This window comes from Dermacentor andersoni, chromosome 8, assembly GCF_023375885.2.
Source record: "Dermacentor andersoni chromosome 8, qqDerAnde1_hic_scaffold, whole genome shotgun sequence".
NCBI classification, from domain to species: Eukaryota; Metazoa; Arthropoda; class Arachnida; order Ixodida; family Ixodidae; genus Dermacentor; species Dermacentor andersoni.
The window spans coordinates 37,464,071-37,474,433 of NC_092821.1; the positions used below are offsets into that span (position 1 = coordinate 37,464,071).

The following is a 10,363-nucleotide window of genomic DNA, read 5'->3' on the forward strand; positions in this document are numbered from 1 at the left end:
TTGGAAAAGCGGTACCGCCACGAGAATTCCGCGCCGTTGTATACTTCCCAGGGATTCTGTCGATCCTTAAGCCGTGGCCGTAATGGAGACACGTATCGGTATGCCTCATCCTCCGTAATATTGTGCACACGTCCGGCGAAATCGGCAAAGTCGGCCAGGCTGCCGCAGCAGGCGGCCATCTTGCTTGCTAGGTGAGAGTAGGGAAAGTCGCACTTAAGGTTGTCGATGACCGTACTTTACTTTCCGGCACGGAAGTGCCGACTAAAGTTTACTTTAAGTACAAGATTTGTCTATAAAACGCGTTAAACATCGACCGGCTACTTAAGTCATAAGTTAAGGGTAAGTTCAGTTTGTGAATACGGGCCTTTGATTTATGTCGAAGTCTGGTTCGGGAACTAAGGTCGTCGGGGTAGATGCGGCAGAATCCGAGACTACAAATACATCGGTAGTTTCTACAATTTCCTCAATGTAGGCCATCATCATGCCCTTGATGACGGGTGCTTGATATTTCTGGCTAAAGTTCGTCAGCATCATTTTTGCTTTCCCTCCGTGTAGTCGAGCGATCTGTCTTGCGAAGCAAATTTCACAGTCGAGCAATCGACGTTGTTCGCCCTCGATTACACCTTGTACGTTTCCAGGTGTTTCACTGCCGACGGAAATGACAATAGGCTGTTTCAAATGGCGCGATTTTCATTCAGCGACACAGCAAATTCCATCGCTGAGCGACCGCCGCGACGTGATGGGCTCTCCGTGACTGGATTCCAACAAGTTGGTAGCGCCGTCGCTGAGTCACAGCCATCGGCGCAATGTGGGAGGGGCAATGTGTGACGAAACAAAGCGCCGTCAAAATAGGCGCTTTCCTGTTTTACCATGCGTTGGTAGCTCTGTGGAGCAATGTCGCGCGCTAGTTTTAGTTATGTTTTAATAGACCGTACCCACCAGCGCCTGTGGCTTAGGAGCTTCATAAGCATTCTTTTTTTCTTCCGCTTACGCGATTCGTTTAGAAAGATAAGCTGCACGCTATCTAGGTTGGGAGAAGGACGCTGCTTCAACATAAGGCACGTACCAACTTGATCGCCACTGTCATCAACCTCTTCATTGCTGCAAATTGTGCCAGCTCCTTAGACATGCACACACAATAGTAGCTTGTTCTTCTGCAAAAGCAAATACTCATCCAGGAAAGAAGCTGTGGCTCCCATAGTAACAACAAAACTAGAATCTACCAAACTACCACACCGACGCCGCACGAGCCGCATGAGCCGCACGCTCACACTTGCGGTGTTGTGCAGCGTCTCAGTCACCTCATCTGCAAGCTGTCGTAATGTATCAACGCTTTTAAACGTTAAAAATCGTGTATTTATTCTATTATCGAATAATAATAGGAAAATTCGAATATTTGACTAGTTTCCATATTGCTTTTATTGAACCATGAAGGCACTGATATTTGGTGAGCAAGGGCAACCTTGCGCATCGCTGCGACGCAAATCGTGCTGCCGAAAACGCATGTGGAAGCTGTCACCGAAAATCGCTCTGCGACGTGCGTGGCAGAACTTTTTTCGCCCAGATCGCGCCATGTGAAACAGCCTAATGCCGAAACGAGGCGGCATGCTGACTTGGTCCTCAAGTACACTCAAGGCATGGTGACTACGAACACTCTGCGGTGGTATCCCATGATCTTCGGATAGCGTTACCGACTTTGACTTCAGGTCGATGGTTGCGTCGTGTGTGTTCAGGAAGTCCATGCCGAGAATGACGTCTTGTGAGCACTGTTTTTCCTGGTTTCAAGGATATAGCAAATCGGTATTTCCATAGGGCATTATAATTTTGCCTTTTTAATCAACCGTCAGCTGTCTTGCAAATACTTTACAAAATATTTTATTAGAAATTGCCAGCAGCAAGTTGTATTGAAAATCTTCTATCTTCTATTCATCTTTTTACATAAGAGTTGGTCATAGTCGTTTCATTTTTACAATGAAGCTGTATATGGCTAGCCGATTCGCCCGTTCAGCCATCGGTCGCCTGTGGGCCATAAACACTCCGACACAAACCTATGCGCATGCGCAAAAAAAGAAGAGAAAGACAGGCGCGATTTTGACTGCACCAGTAGGGACGTCGTTGCTCTCCGTTGCAGCCGAGCGCGCGCGGAGCAGTATTTCTGCGGGCCCAAAATGGGTAGGCTGCGCGTCATACGTAATCCTGAGGAGCAGGCAGCTTTCCATCAGCAACGCTGCGAGCAGAACTGGGAACGAGCTCACCTACGCCGTGCCGACCAGTGTTGTGGAGTTACCACACTGGATTTCGAATGACTCCAGAATCATGTGCCGCTTTGACGAACGGAATGGGAATGAAATTAAGCGCCTTCTGCCGGAATCGCATGGGAATAGAATTACGTCTTTTTCCGAAAATAGAGCGCTTTATCCTCTACGCGCTGTTTTTTGTCAAAATATGCCGAAGCACCAACCAGCCCGCGTTTAAACATAGGTAAGTGAGAGACTCAAGTTTAACACTAAAGTAGTATTTTTAAAATGGCTTGGCTGACGGCAAGCATGGTACATTTATAAGCAACGCGCCTTCTACAATTCTCGCCTTGTAGACTGAGTTGCTCCGAAGGTTGTCTCGTTTTTTCGCGTAACCGCGGCTCTGTGCCGTTGGTATCCGTCATGGGCAACTACGGCGGTGGCATGCTACTCCCTTACGCCTTGTCATTTTTTTTTTACCTCGTCGGTGCCTTCATCCCGGCCGCCTGCTGACTCCCCACCCTTCACTTCTTTGTTTTTGCTTGTGTCGCCGTCGGCGACTCGGAAGCATATTCGAAAAAGCGCTTGTCTAAGTTGTGATGCGTAGTGACGGTGGCGCGATGCTTGTGTTCACTGCAAGCTGGTGTGACATTATTCTGGTGTGACAAGATAATCCTCAAAGGGTCTAACAATCTATAAGTTTGCTCCGTCCGCTCATGTGTCGTTTCTTGCGTGAGAAATGTATCCTATTCAGCGTAAGTGCTATTGAAATGTCATAACCACGATTGAAAGAATACACCGCCTAGGTAAGAAGTGTGTCGAGAAATATAGCCTAGTTATTAACATTGGAGACTTCAGGGAGCAAATGAGTGTCTTGAAAAGGGGCTTCAAATTGAAAGGAGTGGAAATCGGCATTTCAAGAAGATTATTCTAAAAGAGTGCTTAAAATACTGAAGATGTCTGGAATTCAACACCAGGCGAAAAACACAGGGGAGTGAAGGTGAAGCTTGTGTTTCATAAGCTGAAGATGACTAATGTCAGTGTGTCACGTATGCCTGGAATGAAACTACTAAGGCAAGGTACAGGTGTCATGCCTCTTTCGAGAGAAAGAAATGACATGAAAAGTCCCGCTCTGAACAATTTGAGGTTATAAACGTGAGCGCCAGCCGTATATTAAATAAATTGGTTGAGTTAGAAAGCATCTTCGAACACGTACCTGACATACTGATAGCCACTGAAACGTGGCTTCATAAGGATATTTCACATGCCGAAATTACTCCTCCCAACAATAAAATAGTCAGAAACGATTGAGAAAATAAAGGCAGGGGCATATTGAACATATTAAAAAATAACCTAGCATTCTCTGCTTTGCCAGACATAAATTGCATCAAAGCACAGGGGATAAGGACAAAGTTAGATAACCACACAGTTTTCATTGGGGCTGCCTACGGAGCGCAAAAATCACCGGTGGATTACTGGCAAAGGGGTGATATTTCATAGATGTACATTTACCTCATGACAGTAAGATTCTTTTGCTTGGGGATTTTAATTTGCCTGGGATTGACTGGGCGTCAATATTGCCTGGTACACGAGAGGTGCCTAGTTGCCAAGAGTTGCTAGACTTTGCGTCCCGTCACGTTGTAACCGACTACACAAGGATATGTCCTACGACATCATCCATTCTCGATTTGATCTTTGTATCCGAGTACCTACATTCATTCATCCGCGAGTGCAAAATACTTGACGGATTATGGGATCACATAAAAATCATCGTCAGTTGTATTTGTACTAATCATTGCTATCTTTTTGCATTCCCTTCAGACCAACAGTCTTTCGTATCGTTAAGGACAATTTTCGGGATATGGTAATAATGTTCCAATATAAAGCCACAAGCCCAGTGCCCATTCATCACATCGCTCTCCTTGACCCTGTAGGTGCAGTATTTTCTAACTAGGAAAAACCTACAGAAATTCCGAGAATTGTCTACTAATCCGGAAGCATTTTTTGGCTCAGCTGTGACTTTGTTATTGCTTAGTTTTGCCTACTTGCTTTTTCTAGCTCATGCGCGTCTATCCCTGACCTTTCCGGTGCCAAATAATGCTTTGGCTTTAGTTGACAATTGTCAAATTCTCTCGCCGCATCCAGCCCCTTCAATGCAATGGTATTAATTGAGCCGAAACGCTGGGCACGATCGCGCCTCGACAGAGCACATTGGTCGAAAGGAAACGCTGCAGCTGCCGCAGCAGCACTTCAGACGCTGCATCAGGGAAGAGTACGTCGCCACGACGTCACCCTCGCTGTCGCTCTCGCAAGCCTGTGTTATGCGCGTGCTCCTTGTCTACGTATCCGCTCGTCTGCTTTCTGACGGCGCCTCGGTAAGGCCCAACGAAAAACGCGCTCGCTTGCCCGCGTGGTGACCATAACTCGAAGGACGCCCAGGAGCGTTCAATTGGAAATTGGGCCACTCCAAAATCTCAAGTTGACGCATGCTCAAATTTCAAGTTGGCCCACTCCCAAATGTAAGTAGGTCCACCCCTAAACTTAAAGTTTGCCCAACTCCATATTTCCAGTGTGGTGGAAATGCGTGGTGGGAAACCACGCTCGAACGTTCGAAGGACAAAGTCATACAGTATAGAACGAGCGCCCAAACAAGGATTCTTGTGAACAGTTCTTCATTCATGATAAAGTAATCCAATCGTATTGCAACTTTAATGCAATCCATGCGTGTTCCAACAGCTGTCTAAATGGAGTGCGTAATACTGTTATCTGCCTTAGAGAAAAAAAAAGAAAACATGTATCGTGAATTTATTTTTCACAAGGAGATTGCGCAGGCTCTGAAATTGTACACTGCGTCAAGCCGTGAAACACGCCGAAATAAAATTTCGCCGATGATTACAATACTCCCTCATGCAAAATTTTAGCGAAACTCTACAAGTGTTTTCACAACGCGATATATTGAGGCAAATAATTTGAGAGAGACATGTAGCAGAGCCAGTAATCGTCGAGAAACTGATTTGCGGTTCAAGCGCGTCGGCTTGTATACATCACTCGGCGAAGATTGCCGTGTAATCGCTGGCGCTGCTTGGCTTTCAGAAAATACTACACAATTTCAGTCATGCGTACAATCGGATTACATAACAATCGCAAACAATGACAATCGGAGTAAGCACAAACAGGACCATCCCAAGCAAAAGAAACAAGCGCGAGCAAGAACTGACGCGAGCAGACGATAGTACGAAACAAGCAGTCTGGCTGAGACCAGCTACGAGTACACATCGAGTGGTCGGGCGGATCCGCATTAAACCAGTTTCCCGCGCGCCCGAATAGGCCGTTCTCATTGGTCTCCGCCGTTTGCAGCTCGCATCTTTCATCTGACCCTCCGCGTTCGCTTTTTCATCTTCCGTTCTTGCGCTTGTGCGCTAGGTTACGCCGCCGTCGCCGCCTTCATTGGCGCGGGCGGTCACCGCAGGAACGGCCATTAAGAGCTGTACTCTAAAAGAATGTCAAGTCACAGTACTACGTGGCACACGCAGCACGCGTAAGCAGGATGATCACCTCCATAGGAGCTCCGTTTTCCGCAACAAGCACTAGAGGACGTTCGCATGGAAGTCTCTTCGCGTCTCTTTCTAGAGGACGATACCATAGAGAAAGGGGTAGAACAAGGGCGCTATTCTGGACATTCCGCCATTTTCTTCGGTGCGTGACGTAGGCGAGACGCAAACAAAATGGCGCTGGCCCAGTTTTGCTTACGTAACGTAACGTGACGCCAACTTGACGTTTCGACTAAGAAACTGAAATGAAGGCACTGAATGTAGCGTTATCAGTAAAGCAAAACAGTTTTCCTCCGCAGTAAAAATAAAGCAGCTATCTCAAAGCGTATGATTATTCCGTCGGAAACGCTTCTCGCTTCCGTCGTCTGCTGCGTACAAGCCGTCGTCTGCATCAATAGCTACAATGCGTGTCTCCGGAAAATGGAACGAGTCATCGCATGTTGGCGCCAACGCGCTTGTTTTCTTGCTTGAGACAACATACGCGACCTACCAGTGGTGATGCGCCCACGTTATAGGCCACGTTATCGCTATCTCGTGAAACGCAAGTGACTCAGCCCGACTCGGCTGGCTGAGAAACGGCCGAGTATCACCGATGGCGTTGCGCGCGCCAGAGATATCCACTAGCGCGACGCAAGCGCCGGCGCTGCCATCTCTTGTTCATTTCGCTGGTTACTCGCATCGCGGGAGGAAACTTCAAGGCGCCGCCTTGCGTACATTTCTTTTTATAAATTAGAAAGAGGCCGTTGTCATAACTTCTGATTGTGCGAAAAGGCATTATTCTTGATTACAATACAAATGCAGCAGTGAAAAGTGGACAGCATTGCCGAAAGTTTGCTATGTTCAACCAATATTATTTCGTATAAACGCGTTCTTTTAAAAAATAATGGTCCCAAACACAAATGCCAACACTACCCGAGAGCGATGCAAATACTATGAGCATGCGTTATGAACAAAAGATTTTCGTGGCGCCAAACGGCGGGGAAAATGTGGCGATACGCATTCCTCTCGGCTGTCATTGCGTATGGCTGCTCATTAGCATAATTCGCGCGGCTCGTCGCAGCAAAAATTGTGGCGGAAAATCTCAACATTGGCGGCCCAGCACAACGTCACGCATCGTCAAAATGACGTTTACGAAACAGCCCTTCCTGTGACGCTCCTCACGAGATATTCCTTCAGCCACTCAGCAAGCTGGCATGGCGCATATCTTGGATCGCCACCACATATTCGCGCAATTGCAGATGCATTGCACTGGCTTCTGCACGCTACCGCTCACATTCTTTTTGAAGCGCTAACATCACAATATATCTGCCAAGGACCAAAAAAATGTATTAGTCCATAAAATTTGCAGCTCCACGTCACGTTTCGTCATCTTGATGAAAACGCAAAATGACATTTCGCAAAACTTCCGTTTCCCGGCACAAATTTCAAGGCACGTGAGCTAGCCACAGCCAATCAGAGAGCCAACATGGGGGATAATGGCGGCCGTGCAGCCGCCATGCGTGTCAAGAATAGCGCCCCAAGAGCGGACACTCCCATAGAGCCCAGCGGCCGAATTGACTGCAGCACACCAAGCCGTGGATGTTAAAACCTGAAGCACACTTCCGGTTTCGGTTTTGTGCGCGCGCGTTTTGAATACTGGCTGATGCGCGTCACGCCGGCTCCGTTTCCTTTTCTTTTCTTTTGCTGCAAATAACTATTCATATATTTTTTATTTATGAAATATTTCTTCGCAAATCATTTTATTAAGTAAAATTGATTGCGAACGATATTCACAAGCCTCCATTGAATATGTGCCACGTGAAATTTCATAAAGACGCAAGACACTTTGTGAAATGAGGAAAAATTAATGTTTATTTTATTCTTTGAAAATGCTCGTCGCGGGCTTTTTGTGCATTCATCCAACGTTGTGGCACCAGGTAAGCAGCAGTAGTTTCCGCAGGAAGCTCCACCAGACGACGTGAGCTGAAAAAATTACAAGCGTTATTTTGGTATTAACATGTAAGAATAATGCCTGTAAAGGCGAAGCGTGCGAAAGTGGTGAGTGGGCGGCATTACAAACAAAATCAGTTCGTATTTACACACACGGCGTAGAAAATACCCGACTCATCCCAAGTAATACTGTACATACCACCAACACACTCTAATTCCAAGCATTCCCCTCTTCCCCATACTTATTTCCTGCACTTTAATAGCACAAATGCGCGGGCAACGGCGCGTTTCGCGAACTTGGCTACAACCGACGCGATAGTAGGCTACGAATACACAGAGGGGGCCACAACACAGGCTCTCAACCATAGCATGCTGGACGCTCGCAGAATTCCTTCTGCTCGCACTCAAGACAAAATGCGCGGATGCCGTTCAGAAGACAGAACTTTCGAGTTACTAGTTCCTGGCAGTTGAGCTCCTTGGCTTATCTCTTGTGCGTTCAGCAGGCGCAAGCAACGCATTCCCGTGTTATCACTCTTCACGATTGCTCGTCGCGTTTCCGACAAGCGTGGGTACCGAAAGAAGGCTTAAATTGTTGCGGGGACATAAAAATTGCCACAAACTTGTCGCAGTAAGATTCAGTACGCGCCAAACTATCTTTGTCACCACGGCCGAGCTGCTTTTCGCTGCGTAAACAGGCGCGGCGAGCGGGCCTCATAACATAAAAGTACCGAAAATAATTTTCAACAATGTTGGGCGTCAGAGAAAGAGAAGCGCCATGAACTTGTCAGTGAATTAAAGCGCGAAACCGCGCTCCACGGCCGAGCTGATTTTCGCTAACCGAGTCACAGCGCCAGGCGCGCCCACTGCGCTCGAAAGGTAGCCCAAAAAGTAATGAAATTAGTTTCAATAATGTTGGCAGTCAGAGAAAGCGCCAAAACTTGTCGCAGTAAAATTCAGTACACGCGAAACTGCGTCACAGCACCCTGTGCGACTAGCGTGCCCAAAAACTACAGAAATTAGGTAAAATAATGTTGGGGCCTATAGGAAGCGTCGCAAACACCTCCCAGTACGATTCATTAATTCAAATTAACTGCTCCACGACGGCCACGCTGTTTTTCATTAACTGCGTCACAAGTCCAGCCTAGGTGCCGGGCAGTAAGCCTAATTGCTTGAAGTGCGTCGCAGACTGTCGAACAAAGTTTCTCACCTTGCCGTAGTCCAATAGTGCAGTGCTGCCATGTCGAAGTTCCGAAAGAACGCAATAATTCGCCGGGAGGCCACCAAACCAGGCTAAATCCCAAAATAGAAAAACAGGCAGACGAACGCCCGAACAGTCCAACGCTCACATGCGCGGCCGGTCTCTCTCGCTTCGGCGGTGTGTCTGACGAATGACGCAAACACCTGGCTCGTCATTCGCCGGTTCGCCTGTCGCTAGGCAACGGAAGTAAGCCACAAAGTTTAATTTAATTTATACGCAGATATTTTTACTTTTTCCGGGAAAGAATAAAAAGAATTAAACAATTTCTGTTAAGCTCCGGCTTATGCTGCTCTCTGCACAGCTATCTGCTCAGCCCGACGCTGCCTGGTTGCAGCAGAGCGCGCGGGGCTCTACAATTCACTTCTTCAACAGTGGTTTGTACATTACGCGGAGGCGCCATAACTTCTATTGAAGAGGAAAAAGAACATATATTCAGACTACGCGCCTTACCTGTCACGTCCCTTGACCCATGTCACGATACGATGGTGCTGATGATGGTGATTTATTATCATCCCTTTTGAAACTTGGCTGTGAGAAGTAGTCACCTAGGCTGCTTGAGTTAACCAGGTCGAGCTGCATACAGCATGCAACTGTGGGCGCAGTTGGCGGAATACAAAGCGACTGCAAAACAAAGTTTGCACGTATCGGCGCTACGCAGCATAACATGCCACATCGCATGACCAAATGCAAGGTACAATGCGAAGGATGATGATGATGATTTATTGTCATTCTCTTTGAAACGCAAGGGTTACAATCAGTCACTTGCCCACTTAATTCCTCCCGGTAGGCAATACATGTTTTTCATTCTAGCATTTTTCTATACATCCTAATTTTCTTTCGTTTTTCAAACCTTTACTATCTACCTTGCGCCACTGCTTATGCAACTGCTACATGGCGTGCAACCTGGTGCGATGATATGCAACTGCAGTAAAATTGTGCACTTATGGACGCTGCGTGGGGGCATCCCACATCGCTATACAAGTAGGACGATAGGATACTAATGACAACGTCGAAAATAAAATTCGCAGTTCCGCCCGAAAGGCAGAGCACCGATTGCGAGAGCAAATTAGTAGATAGCTTTACGAAATAAGGATAGTAGTTTTATCGGCCGTATCAACTTATAAACATTCGCTTTCTAACTAAATTAACAATGATAGAATGTGTAAGTGTGACTCGACGAGGACATTGAAAGAAACAGACACCCAGAGAGAGCGCTGGCTTTGCGTGTCTGCTTTCTTCTACGTCCTCGTTCAATCGCGCTTACCCATTCTATCATAGATTCAAACCAACTAGCCCGCCAACGCGTTTTAACTAAATTAACCAGCACGGTGCCACACTCGCGCAGGTAATCAAGAACACATCACACTCGATGACAGTGGAAACTGTCT

General features: G+C 46.9%; 1 long non-coding RNA gene across 1 annotated transcript; it reads right to left on the reverse strand.

The window, feature by feature from the left end:
• Positions 1 to 7,619: 7,619 nt before the first annotated feature.
• On the reverse strand, positions 7,620 to 9,032 carry LOC126526413 (uncharacterized). Its single transcript, XR_007598558.2, has 2 exons — positions 8,925 to 9,032; positions 7,620 to 7,750 (listed from the first exon to the last, which is right to left on the reverse strand). It is a non-coding gene; the product is annotated as an uncharacterized lncRNA (long non-coding RNA).
• Positions 9,033 to 10,363: the final 1,331 nt, after the last annotated feature.